The 14,370-nt window shown below is 38.2% G+C and overlaps 1 protein-coding gene across 2 annotated transcripts in view; it reads left to right on the top strand.

Moving 5' to 3' along the window:
* Positions 1–14,370, top strand: part of LOC117401078 (arf-GAP with GTPase, ANK repeat and PH domain-containing protein 2) — a 51,852-nt gene that overhangs the window by 7,216 nt on the left and 30,266 nt on the right. The gene's annotated exons all lie outside the window — the stretch shown is intronic.

The following is a 14,370-nucleotide window of genomic DNA, read 5'->3' as shown; positions in this document are numbered from 1 at the left end:
TTACATACAATTACATTATTTTTTTTACATACAATTACCCATTTATACAGTTGGGCTATTCTGTGCTAAATTGGAAATAGTGAATCGGGTTAAATACCATTTAGACTTATTTTAATCTTTCCTCATATTTCGCTCCATTATTTAATGGGAATAGCCTGTAACTTGGCCGAGTTGAAAGGTGATTTGATTGGAACAGGAGAGACTGTGCAGAGCTGGCAGTTAGGATGCTCAAGGCAAGCTGAAAGCAGCTCAAAGCCAGGCCGATTTAGAGAAGAAATGAAAGTAACCCAATATCAGAACAACTCCGAACCACGCAGAACCCCAATCAGATAATAAGGGAAATATAAAAAGAAATCAAAGGTCACTTGACTCTACTCTTTGACTGTATTTAGGTTCAACACATTTAAATGGATTTCTTTCACGAGCTCTCGTTCATAGCTCACCCTGCTGTTTAACAAGAAACTGGTTATAGGAACAGGCTGCAGGGGTGACGAGACTGATCTGGCACGGAAGAGTCGTGGTTACTGTGTTGATGCTTTTGAGAACAGCTTTGACTCATTCCTGGGGCTTTCCGTAGAGTAAGCAACTGCAGGTGGTAAAATCCACCTTGAAACTCAAGTGTTGTTATCCACACAGGCAGTTCAAAAAGAGGGCTCAAGGTTTAGCTTGAGGCATGGAGACTGAACTGCTCCCTCCCTCACCCCCTAAGAGAAAGGGTGCTCCCTCCAGTCCAGGGCAGGCTAGAGGCATGGAGACTGAACTGCTCCCTCATCCCCTAAGAGAAAGGGTGCTCCCTCCTGTCCAGGGTAGGCTAGAGGCATGGAGACTGAACTGCTCCCTCACCCCCTAAGAGAAAGGGTGCTCCCACCAGTCCAGGGCAGGCTTGAGGCATGGAGACTGAACTGCTCCCTCACCCACCCCCTAATCGGTTTCAGAAATGACAGCAGCGCACCTCAAACCAAAGCTTTAAAATCCATTTCTGTTTTTCTTGTAGGAAATTCTTATTTTTAATGTGTTTCTAAATATTTCAAAATGCAACGCTATAGAAAAAGTTACTACTGCATCCTGGTACTTCCTGTCCAGTAGGCAGCTAGACCACTTAGACCCAGTGGTCTAGCTGCAGTCAGACTATGGGACCGACAGCATTTTATTAATAGTTAGGGTATGTAGAATATGAAAAGGTAAAAATGCTGCCAGTGCTGTGCTATCAACCATGGAATCTGCAACTGTGCTACCAATGCCCTTAATTCATTGCGACTGCCATTGAAGATTATTTGTTAAGAGTAGGTATTTGTTTGTTAGCATTTTGTCTGTAGTCTCTTGACGCATCTCTGTTTAAATAGAAGAGTTCATGTGTTCAAGTTTAAAAATAGATGCAGCATATGTAACTTTTCATTTGAACATCTGTCCGTGAGAAGAAAGGCTAGTGCCTGTGGTGTTGAAGTGAATCGATGCTTTGCGATGGATTTGCATACAGTAGCGTGCAAAATTTATTAGAACACCTCAATATTTGTTGTTTATATCCTTGATATACCGACCTGGGTGTGAGAATTTCATTTTTCTGTCAGTAATCAACTTGGCTTCACGAAGCTCCCTAATCATGTGACGCAGGTGGATTAAACCATATTCCAAAAGCAGGGAAAGACTGGATCATTCCATTAATTTTGTTCCACAGCATTACTGCTTAAAGTATAGAGTAACTATTTGGCTAGTTACTGTAAATGACTAATAACACTTACATTTTAAGGTGCTACTGTACATAAGCAAACTATTTTGCATTGTATAAAAAAATCAACCTATCCTAATAAGCCTCGACTGAAAATACATTCACAGAGGACAGGGGTTTGTAAGTGCCTGCAAGTGACAAAAATTCAATATTTACTATGGAAGTTGCCTCACCTTAAATGGAACTACCGCAGCGTACACTTGCAGAAATTCGATTGCCACATTTTGTTTCCGTGTGTATCGAATCCTATGTAGACCTACTTGTGCAATTGTTGCTCATTTTAAGGGAATACAATTTTTAAGGTCACTTTTAAATAATGCTATCTTTTAATATTTGTTATGTCTCATAATGCTAAACAACATCGTTGTTCAAAGATGGTAATAATTATGTTGTACAGTATAATAGTCTGTGCTTTATAATAGTCTTTACTGTTGATAGTCTTTACTGTATCATAGTCTTTACTGTATAATAGTCTGTGCTGTATAATAGTCTGTGCTGTATAATAGTCTTTACTGTATAATAGTCTGTGCTGTATAATAGTCTGTGCTGTATAATAGTCTTTACTGTATAATAGTCTGTGCTGTATAATAGTCTGTGCTGTATAATAGTCTTTACTGTATCATAGTCTTTACTGTATAATAGTCTGTGCTGTATAATAGTCTTTACTGAATCATAGTCTTTACTGTATGATAATCTTTACTGTATAATAGTCTGTACTGTATAATAGTCTTTACTGTATAATAGTCTGTGCTGTATAATAGTCTTTACTGTATAATAGTCTCTGCTGTATAATAGTCTGTTCTGTATCATAGTCTTTACTGTATGATAATCTTTACTGTATAATAATCTCTGCTGTATAATAGTCTGTGCTGTATAATAGTCTTTACTGAATCATAGTCTTTACTGTATGATAATCTTTACTGTATAATAGTCTTTACTGTATAATAGTCTCTGCTGTATAATAGTCTGTGCTGTATCATAGTCTTTACTGTATAATAGTCTTTACTGAATCATAGTCTTTACTGTATGATAATCTTTACTGTATAATAGTCTTTACTGTATAATAGTCTGTGCTGTATAATAGTCTGTGCTGTATAATAGTCTCTGCTGTATAATAGTCTGTGCTGTATAATAGTCTTTACTGTATAATAGTCTGTGCTGTATAATAGTCTTTACTGTTGATAGTCTTTACTGTATCATAGTCTGTACTGTATAATAGTCTTTACTGTATAATAGTCTGTGCTGTATAATAGTCTGTACTGTATAATAGTCTGTGCTGTATAATAGTCTTTACTGTTGATAGTCTTTACTGTATCATAGTCTTTACTGTATAATAGTCTCTGCTGTATAATAGTCTGTGCTGTATCATAGTCTTTACTGTATAATAGTCTTTACTGAATCATAGTCTTTACTGTATGATAATCTTTACTGTATAATAGTCTTTACTGTATAATAGTCTGTGCTGTATAATAGTCTGTGCTGTATAATAGTCTCTGCTGTATAATAGTCTGTGCTGTATAATAGTCTTTACTGTATAATAGTCTGTGCTGTATAATAGTCTTTACTGTTGATAGTCTTTACTGTATCATAGTCTGTACTGTATAATAGTCTTTACTGTATAATAGTCTGTGCTGTATAATAGTCTGTACTGTATCATAGTCTTTACTGTATAATAGTCTGTGCTGTATAATAGTCTTTACTGTATAATAGTCTCTGCTGTATAATAGTCTGTGCTGTATAATAGTCTTTACTGTATAATAGTCTGTGCTGTATAATAGTCTTTACTGTTGATAGTCTTTACTGTATGATAATCTTTACTGTATAATAGTCTGTACTGTATAATAGTCTTTACTGTATAATAGTCTGTGCTGTATAATAGTCTTTACTGTTGATAGTCTTTACTGTATCATAGTCTTTACTGTATAATAGTCTCTGCTGTATAATAGTCTGTGCTGTATCATAGTCTTTACTGTATAATAGTCTGTGCTGTATAATAGTCTTTACTGTTGATAGTCTTTACTGTATCATAGTCTTTACTGTATAATAGTCTCTGCTGTATAATAGTCTGTGCTGTATAATAGTCTCTGCTGTATAATAGTCTTTACTGTTGATAGTCTGTGCTGTATAATAGTCTTTACTGTATGATAGTTTTTACTGTATATTAGTCTGTGCTGTATAATAGTCTTTACTGTATAATAGTCTGTGCTGTATAATAGTCTGTGCTGTATAATAGTCTTTACTGTATGATAGTTTTTACTGTATAATAGTCTGTGCTGTATAATAGTCTTTACTGTATAATAGTCTGTGCTGTATAATAGTCTGTTCTGTATCATAGTCTTTACTGTATAATAGTCTCTGCTGTATAATAGTCTGTGCTGTATAATAGTCTTTACTGTATCATAGTCTTTACTGTATAATAATCTCTGCTGTATAATAGTCTTTACTGTTGATAGTCTTTACTGTATCATAGTCTTTACTGTATAATAGTCTCTGCTGTATAATAGTCTGTGCTGTATAATAGTCTTTACTGTATGATAGTTTTTACTGTATAATAGTCTGTGCTGTATAATAGTCTTTACTGTATAATAGTCTGTGCTGTATAATAGTCTGTGCTGTATAATAGTCTTTACTGTATGATAGTTTTTACTGTATCATAGTCTTTACTGTATCATAGTCTTTACTGTATAATAGTCTGTGCTGTATAATAGTCTGTGCTGTATAATAGTCTTTACTGTATAATAGTCTGTGCTGTATAATAGTCTGTGCTGTATAATAGTCTGTGCTTTGTTAAGGAACACTGATGTAATGAACAGCACTATACAGTAAAACAAGCATATTTGTTGCTTTCAGTGCTTAGTCTGCCAGGTTATTGGTGAGCGCGTGTTAAAGTTTGTTTACCCCAGTATTTTTGAAGCGATATTATAAGGATATGACTGTATTTTCCATTTAAGAAGCACAGCCATGCATGGAATAGCAATTAGACACAGTTTCTATTTGCGCTACTGTATTAGAACTATTGCCTTTGCAGGAGGCCATACACTTAGTTTTTCGGTGTTGACTCCAGCGTTAAACGTGGTTTTAAGAGAAGAAAGAGAAAAAAAGTGAAGAGGAAGTGTCTCTATGGAAACGGGGTTGTGATATAACAGACACCACTTCCTACCTGGCACTCCGTGTACAGCATCCTGCATTCTGTGTTCACTAAACAGTTGCTGCTGTGCTTTTAAAAAAACATTCTATATATTATAATATTCTTCAGTATACCAAAGAATATTCCTCTCTGTATCACGAACAGGAATAACACAAGCATTGGCAGTGTCCATGGGGCCTAATAGCCATGCCTCAAGCCTGCCCTGGCCTGGAGGGAGCACCCTTTCTCTCAGGGGGTGAGGGAGCAGTTCAGTCTCCATGCCTCAAGCCTTTCTTGGACTGGAGGGAGCACCCTTTCTCTTAGGGGTGAGGGAGCAGTTCAGTTCATTCCAAACCAACCCTCATTTCAGTTAGGATTGGAAGCCAGGCCTCTAGAGAAGAAAGGCTAGTGCATTAACACACTGCAACGCCAGGCCCTGAACAATAGTATTGTTTTCAATAGCATCTAGAGGACTTGTAGTTTCACAATTTTAGAGTATCTTTGTTGAATGCCTTGGGATAAGCCTTTTAGAGAACTAGTCAACATTTCTGAAATTGAGAAGTTCTTTAAATAATCATTACAATATCTATTTAGACAGTGAATTCGTGAGAAGTTGAGGCGTTTGCTCATATTGAAAGTATTCAAAGTCAGAACACAGTACGTTACAAGACTTTTAAAACTCACCTTTTATATACTGTGTTGTGCATGCTTTATGATGAAAAATACAGTATTGTAAAAATAAAATAGCTTGTCTATCTTTATTTTATATATTCGTTACCAATGTATTGGTAATCAGATTACTTTTCAAAAGTAATGGGGATTACTTTTTGTTAATTAAGTTGGATTGCGTGCAGCATCTGCAGTTGGATGGATTGGTGGCTGGTTCGTGCAAAAAAAAAAAACCACAACAGCAGTGGCAGACAGAGAAGCCAGTGGCATGCTGTATGTTTTTTGTTATCTATCGTTGTATGTACATGTGTGTGGAGTGGAGGAGGAAGGGGATCAAGCACCACAGTACCAAATAGTTTGCAGTGGTCTAAATAGAACACGTACATGGACTGTCTGAAGTTCCGCTAGCAGCAGAGCTGGCGTGCTTGTGAGGTTAGTCTGCACAGAGTCACGTGACTCTAGCGAGCAGATAATATCTACGGTCCCTTTCCTGTGCGCTCTGCTTCAGAAAGGCAGAAAACGACGACGGTTAATTTCTAACCTGGCTGTGTACGCCGAAATGGCACACAAATATTGACACATAAGGGATTGCTTGCCTTATAAAAGTTTCCCATAGTAAAAGCACAGCAAAGTGTAGCAAAGCATAGGTAAGCATGGTAAAGCACATAGAGGTATGGTGAAACGTATTAAAAAATAAACTATGGTAAACTAACCCTTAAGAAAATGTTACCACAGTAAACGCATAGCAAAGTGTAATAAAGCACAGCATAGGTAAGCATTGTAAAGTATATTAAAAAACACGGAAAACCAGGGGAAACTATGCTTTGGGTGCAGGAATATTGCTGGGGGGGGGTATGTAATTGCTTGTCTTTATCTGGGACTCTGTAGTGTGTGAGAAAAGTGTGCAGTGCTTCCTGTCTGACACTTGAAAACTTAGTCCTGACATCCTTCTCTCAAAGCCACTTCCTGTTGCATAAGTCTTCAGGTGACTGTTGAAAAGCTTCATAAAAACACCCGTCTACTGGCTAGCAACCTGGAACTGAAACCCCAGTCCAACTGGAACCATTTCTGTACTGTTAGGTCAGGTATACAGCTCAAATGATACTGTCCCCTTCACTTTTATGGGTGTTTGCAAGCCGTTCTTGCAGTTGACGTTGAAATAACTACAGCACTCCCCCAGTGCTCACTAAGTACTCGGTTTGAATTATTTTTGATTAACGTCTGTCAAAAATAGAATTTATGCTTGATTATAAAAAATGTCAAGCAATACGATTTTAACCCACATAGCTACAATGCTCTCCCCAAAGAATCAGGGCCACAATTAAATACATTTATTGAAGCTGCTCAGGCAATTCACACCCACTTTACTAGCTGATTAAATTCTGTTCATTTGCAGTTTAGAGGTGAGTTTAAAAACCTGGCCTGTCTTAAAGTGGCCCGAGATTCATTTTGTCTGTCTGCGGATATGGTAGCTGCCTTGTTTTGTGGTTTGTTACAGCTTCAGAGAAGGACACAGTTTCCTGTTGTTTTTTATTTCTGTGAAAACAGGCTGTCTACTCTGCTTGCTTTAAACAGGACTGGAAAGTACATTAGGGAAGTGAGCATTTAAAAGAGATGTCGGTCACACATCAATAAATACAACCACTATTTTAACTTTATGTAATGAATTTCATCAAAAAAAACCCAAAAAACAATATATTATTTTCACCGGTTTAATGCACGTATTAAAAAAAGACGAGTATATTAAATTAATGAAATGATCCGTACAAGTGTGCTAATGCGTGAAGGTCACTATTTGTTGCCTTTGCTTGTAATGCATTCGTTTGTTAATGGCTCCCTCCAGTCCAGGGCAGGCTTGAGGCATGGAGACTGAACTGCTCCCTCACCCCCTAAGAGAAATGATTGTGTGGTTTGTTTGTATTCCCCAAATCCATCATCAAATGTACAGCTAAAAATAAAAAAAAAAACTCCAAATGGGATTTTTGTTATAATGTACTAATGCATTTCAGCTGAGCGCAACAACACGATGGTAGTGTTTTTGCTCACACTTTATTTTAAGGGACGTTTTTTTGTTTATTAACTGTTAACAAACATTGTTCATTTTTAGCTAAGGGCTAGGGTTAAGGTTAGGGTTAATAAAAACCTGATTTAATTTGCTAAACATTACTGCAGTAACAATATGAACCGATTTCAAGCATATGATCGACTGGGTATTGATCATAGGGCTATGGTGCTTGATTGAGCATCCCTAGGGCTCTGGTGCTTGATTGATCATCCCTAGGGCTCTGGTGCTTGATTGATCATCCCTAGGGCTCTGGTGTTTAATTGATCATCCCTAGGGCTCTGGTGTTTGATTGATCATCCCTAGGGCTCTGGTGTTTGATTGATCATCCCTAGGGCTCTGGTGTTTGATTGATCATCCATAGGGCTCTGGTGTTTGATTTATCATCCCTAGGGCTCTGGTGTTTGATTGATTATCCCTAGGGCTCTGGTGTTTGATTGATCATCCCTAGGGCTCTGGTGTTTGATTGATCATCCCTAGGGCTCTGGTGTTTGCAGTTTTAGCTAGCCAATTATATATTATTAACTAACAGTTAACAGAAAATAAATAATGTGCATTAACATGTTTATTAGCTGTTTGTTAACAGTTAATAAACCAAAAAATGCCCTTAAAATAAAGCGTGACCGATTTTCTTTTTTCAAAAGTGTTTGTGTCAAGGAGTCCTCAAAGCGTGACTCACTCTAATTGGACGTTCTGACACACGCTCGCTTCATTTCTTTTAAAGCATGTGGTGCTACACATTTAAGGCTGTCATGCATATTGATTTGAATTGCAGCTTTCTTCCCCAAGCCTTTGTGGGGTTGCAATTATTAATAATGACTAAAGGGACTGTCTTCCCAGGCTGTGCCTAAAAATAGTCCTTCTGTTACATAAACACTGGGACAGCTGAAAAGTGCAAAATCCAATTTGTACTTCTCTAGGTTAAAATAAAAAATAATAACTGCAGTTAAAGATAAGAAGCATCAAATGTCATTTTGATTTCACTGTTCCCTTTACTATTTTAGGGTGTTTTAGGGCCTTTACCTGGTTTTGAGGTTGTCTGGGACTGAACAGCCTTCCATTCCATTCAGATCATGTGACCTTCCAATGCTGTAGAGTTGAGTAGATAAGGCTAGCGGAATAATCATGCTGTCACATGATTTGAATGGAATGAGGAAGGCTGTTCAGTCTTGGCATTTCAGATTCTCCAGACAAGCTCACAGAATCTCAAAGCCAGGAGATTGTATAAAAGTTCACTATAAACCCAGAACCAGTCAAAAACCCAATCAGAATGACATTTGCCTGCTGTGTTTGTCTCTACATTTATAACCTAGCGCTCAAAGCTGTGAAACGCGTTGCCACAAGCGCTTAGCATTCAGCGCATTATTGATGCATTTTCTAAGAGGGCTTTGGAACACTTTTGTAGGCTGCAAGGACAATTGCGCTGGCGTGAAATGAGTCACCACACATTAGCTGCGTCCTAAAATGGATCCGTGTCATATTCCGATCCGTCACACAGGAGCTGGCTCCTGCTCCCAGTTTTCAATGCTGCTGCTGCTCCTCAAATGAATTGTCCTGATTCTTTAACTAAAGCTGCTGCAGCTCCAGCAGCAGGTTCATGCTGTAAGTAAAATTATGCAATTCGCAAGAGATGAACCCCCTAGCCGGCTACTGTATCAGATTACATACACCCCCATCCTGGCTGTAAATATGAAATTAGAGTGATGCATGACAGACAGAAGAACAGGTAACTTATTAGATTGTATTGTGTGCCTATTTATATCACACGTCTCATTTTCCTATATATCAAACAGCTCATCCAATTGTGATGAAACTTGGCAATAACATTATTTTGCATAAGTTATTGAGAATATGATTCAGTGGTTATATGAAGGTGCCTGTCTGCCTGTAACACTTTTTGATTACCGGGGGAATCGCTTTTCAACTGTGATTCAACATTACTAATCCTATTCTATTCTATTCTATACTATAGCATCAAACTGATGGCGCTGATTTTAAATGTATAACCGTGGAGGATGGAGGCATGTTGCAGACATTAAACACCATTCCTAATTCTCCTCTATCATCCAGCTCTGTTTATACTGACCTGAATCAATCAGGGACGCAGCCTGCTATTCATCCTCGATGGGACCCTCTTAGCACTCTGGTGGTTAATTAAAAGAGTGTTTTATAGTAACCGTGACTGTGAGCTAAGACTGCTAATGAGCTTGATGAGAGTTGAGAGGGGCGACGGGGAGTTAAACAGCATGCCATTGATCTGTGGTCTGAACTGAAGAGCTGAGATCACTCGAGGTTTTTTGGTTGTTTGTGAATTCAGTGTTTATAAAAGGAGGGGGAAATCGCTACAGGCAGATAGGCTCCGTGAGAGCTAACCGTCACAGCTCTGCAAGCCAAATTATTTTACCCTCGTTTTCTACAATTCTTCAACGCTGTCCCAAACAACAGCTATAGAAAAGGTCAGTGAGCGACCTCCAAACCCAATCCCCTCTACGGCCAGAACTGCAAATGCCAGCGAACTACCGGAGGGCAAAGACCAGCCTGGCCAGTAGGGTGCGCTGTAGCGCTTGGAAGGCGTCAATTTTTATTGCTCCCTGTTCACGGCGTCTGTATTCCAATTTTTGGTCTAGCCCTTGGATAATTCCATTTCTTTTTTGCTTTGCCCTCGGCAGAAGAAAGGCACTTTGAAGGCAGGAGGGATGTGGGTGTCTGAATGGGCGAACCAGCGCGGTCTTAAAGCCCAGTGCCTTGATGTAGAGCTCCTGAGTGCCGAACACACTGCTGATCACACCTGAGCAGCATGGAGCAGGGCTGCCGGAGGCAGTTAGCCAGCATACACAGGGAAATCTAAGCCTAATCCGATTAAAAGAGCCATCCAGCTTGTTAGAGCTGCAGAGCGGCCCACAGCCAGTTTTACACCCAAACATCTTTCAGCCTGGATGTTTGCTATGATCATCCACTGTGTAGCCTTCTGTGTACTATGCACAGACGTAAGACTTCTATGCAAACAGATGGATGCTGTTCAAACTAGCATCCGCCTTTTCAATGAGAAAGTATTTGGTTTAGGATTTATATAGTAGCTCATATTGTATTTTACTTGATTTAGTATTTATAGTGATTTTATATTTAACTTTGGCATTTATTTATTTTTTGCTTTGAATTTTTACATGTGCAGTGGTTTATAATGCAGCAAGATACTGTGCTGTAAGTGATTTTGAAAAAAAGTCTTGTTTAAAAGTTTAGTAAAATGGCATTTAAGATTTTTTACTGCCCATGTTTCCCTATCTTACAAATTATTGTCTCTTTTTTCTGTCTTTTGCATATTTGCATCGGATCAGACAGTAAAAACCTACTCTTGCTGAAACTGGGTCTTGCATTGAGTCCCAGTACAACACAGTCTGTCTGCCGCCAATGGAAACAGACAGGCCTAATTTCTACTGTATCGGACAAAAGGTGTCCTAATAAAGTGGCTAGGCAGTGTATAATTAAATAATCATTTATAACATAACACAATACAAAAGGACCCCAGACAGAATTATTCAGTGGCTGTGTGTCCAGGTTCCTGAGACATGCCACCAATAAGGTGACCTCTCATCCATAAGGTTTCAGGTCAGCTGTTGAACCATGCCTACTCTCTCAGCTCCGCTTCCATTGGAATACCATTACATGGTAAGTGTATTAACCTGTAGAGACCTTGAAAGAACCATTAGACAGCATCACCAGCAACACAACGGATTTGAGACACATATTGTAGTATGGTAGCACACTGTCTGTCTGGTACTGGTATGGTATAATGGGACAGGAATGGATTACCAGGCAGTGTCTATTTGGTCATACCCATTGCTATCACAGGGGATCACAGTGGTCTGCACATGTATCAAAACACCCCACTGCTTCTGTGGTTTTGATTTGTTGTGCAGATGAAATCAAACCACAGGAACTGAAAATCTTGTAGAATTGTCAAAATGCAAAACGCAGGAGACTTTTTAGAAGTAGTTTGAGATGCCTAATTAAAGCACACAGTGGTCACAAGGAGATTTTCATGCAGGTAGGTATATAAAGGATATAAACGACACATTTTGCATGAGATTTATCCATTGAGACCGAGGCCCCATTTACAAGGGGGTCCTGGAAAACAATAAAAAGGGAATTGCAATGTATAAAAAAAAAACAACTTCAATATACAAACAAAACAAAACATGTGTGCTTGAAATGTCACCAGCAGCATACAGAGATCAAAGAGCAGAATAAATAAGACATGTATCTGTGTGTTAATGGGGACTGAAGGAGACGCATTGGCAGGTGGTTCTGAGCAATTCACAAACACCATCTTTAAAACCAGAGAAAGAAAGATGATCATATTTCATACTATGATGGAAACAATTCAACGTCTTATAGAACAGGTGTTGATGACATCACAGGTGTGGTAGGCCGAGCCAGGAGCCCTGTGCTGACCCTTGTCATGAGGATCATTCCTTTCCTCTGGACAATGTCCATCTTTAACTGTGCGTGAAAACTGCCCGCCAATTGCTGCCAAGCATTTTCTGATCTGTGCATTGCACTGTGTGGCCACCCTTAGGCATCTTGTCTGTCATTGTATGTTTCAATAGAAACTATATCTGTATGCATTTGAACCTAAGAATAAGAAAATGTACGAACGAGAGCCATCCAGCCCATCGAAGCTTGTCCAGTTCCTAGTAGCTAATTGAGCTCAGAACTTTGTCAAGTTGGGTTTTAAAGGATCCACAGTGGAAGGCTTCTTAATATATTTAAAAGAAAGCTGAGCTGTGCTGAGGTTTATGTAAAAACGTTAGGGTTACTGCAGGATATACAGATTCTGTAGTGAGTGAGTATATTGTAGGATAGACTGGCTTGCCATAACAAAACCAGTAAAACTGTATTGTAATAGAACGTAGCCCTCAATATTAAGACTACTGTATATTCAGTATTACCACACATATCAAACCAGATGAACCAACATGCAGCAAAGGACCAGCTGCCTGCTTTTAAAACCTGAATGCAGCCACTCACTGCTGCAATTCATATACTGTAGAATAAACCAAATCTTCTAGGAAAACTGAAATAAAAAAAATCAAATCAGATGGAGCCGCTTGCATTAAGAGGTCATAATAAAAAGAGCATCTGTCTGCAGTGATATTGTGTATATAGTAATAAAGCCCTTCTCAGTTTTGTCTGTTAGCTCAGAGCTTTTGGACAGATATTTTAACGCACCAATAGGAAATCCCTGAATGCTGTGTTACAAAGCACTGAACCTCGCCTCCCCTCTCTCAGCTGCCTCTTCTTGTGCCATCAAATTATACACTGCCTCCCAGTCTCCATGGTGACACAACGCTAGTGAGATGGAACCACATTCTAATGGGGGAGTGACTTCATTCAAAAAGCTGTCATATCCCAAAGGTAGTGATCATATAGAATATAGACATTAAACATTACTTGACCCACTACAATCTGGCTGTGTTGTAATGACCCCTTACATATACAAACGCTACACCTTTAAAGTAGCTAACAAATTAATTCTATACATTTTCTCCTCCATGCACATCTATAGGTCTCATGTGCAGTTTTGAAAGAAGCACATGTTTTAGCAAACATGATTTCCCATGAAATCTGGTACTAAACGGGTTTAAGGTCATCTCTGCTTGCAGGTCTTTGTCGGTACTACAGTTATGCAAAGTATGTGCTACAGATGGCTGGTGTTCCTATTTTTATTGTCCGTATCCTTTACATTCAGTACCATTCAAAAGTCTAAGCAAAGGCCAGTGATGAAAGTAGCTAGCAAGCAAGACTGTTGCATCCTTGCCTATAAAAAATGCAGTGATAGTATATTAATGTCGGTTATGTCTCTAGTTCTTGCAGATGTGAAATGTCTTTAAGCAAGATCGCTTTGATGTGTGGTGCAGCTAGGCAACAGGGTGTGGATGGTGGTTTTAATAGAGAGCATCCTTATCAGCATAATATAAGATACTGTCTATGATGGTTATGGGACATCCTGTATATAGAAAGAAAATTAAACTCATGATATCTACCAGGATTGTTTTAATAGAAACCAAAATGCGTCTGTTTCTATTCACTCATTTCATAATATCCAATTAAACAGTGTCTGTACATCAAAAAAAGCAGTTTTTTCATTGTTCTTCACTGCAGTTATACCTGCTTTCAAACCTATATATATATATATATATATATATATATATATATATATATATATATATATATATATATATATATATATATATACATACTAAAATAAACTATGACAAACGCTTCAACTAGAAGTACTTCTCAATCAAAGAAAATCAAAATGTTTTGGGATCCAATCCAGAATCCAGAAAAAAGTACTCCACTCCATTTTTTTCCTAATGCCTGCTCAACTACAAAAAATCAGTTTTCCAGGCAGTCATTTTTCATTGTGTGTGTGTGTGTGTGTGTGTGTGTGCGTGTGTCATTAGCTCATCAAGCTACTGCTACAATTGCAAGCTCTTTTAGATGTATTTGGAGCCTGTCACTCTTAATCAAAGTCACAGACTAGCCTAATAAAAACACACACACATACATAAAAAAAAAAGAATTGCTTGATATAATCCATGCTTGATATAATACATACCGAACCCTGTTTGAGATAAACATTCTATATAATTAAGAACTGGATATTCTTATACAAGTGAATAAAAATAGGCCCATTTTGGTCTCTATCAGAACAAATCTTTTATTCATACTTTGCTAATAAATTCCTAGCTATTGATAAAATAAAATAAAATAAAATGCAGT

The sequence above is a fragment of the Acipenser ruthenus genome, chromosome 45 (genome assembly GCF_902713425.1).
Source record: "Acipenser ruthenus chromosome 45, fAciRut3.2 maternal haplotype, whole genome shotgun sequence".
Classification (NCBI taxonomy): domain Eukaryota; kingdom Metazoa; phylum Chordata; class Actinopteri; order Acipenseriformes; family Acipenseridae; genus Acipenser; species Acipenser ruthenus.
The sequence above is the reverse complement of the archived record's forward strand: the minus strand, read 5'-3'. Positions and strand labels throughout refer to the sequence as shown.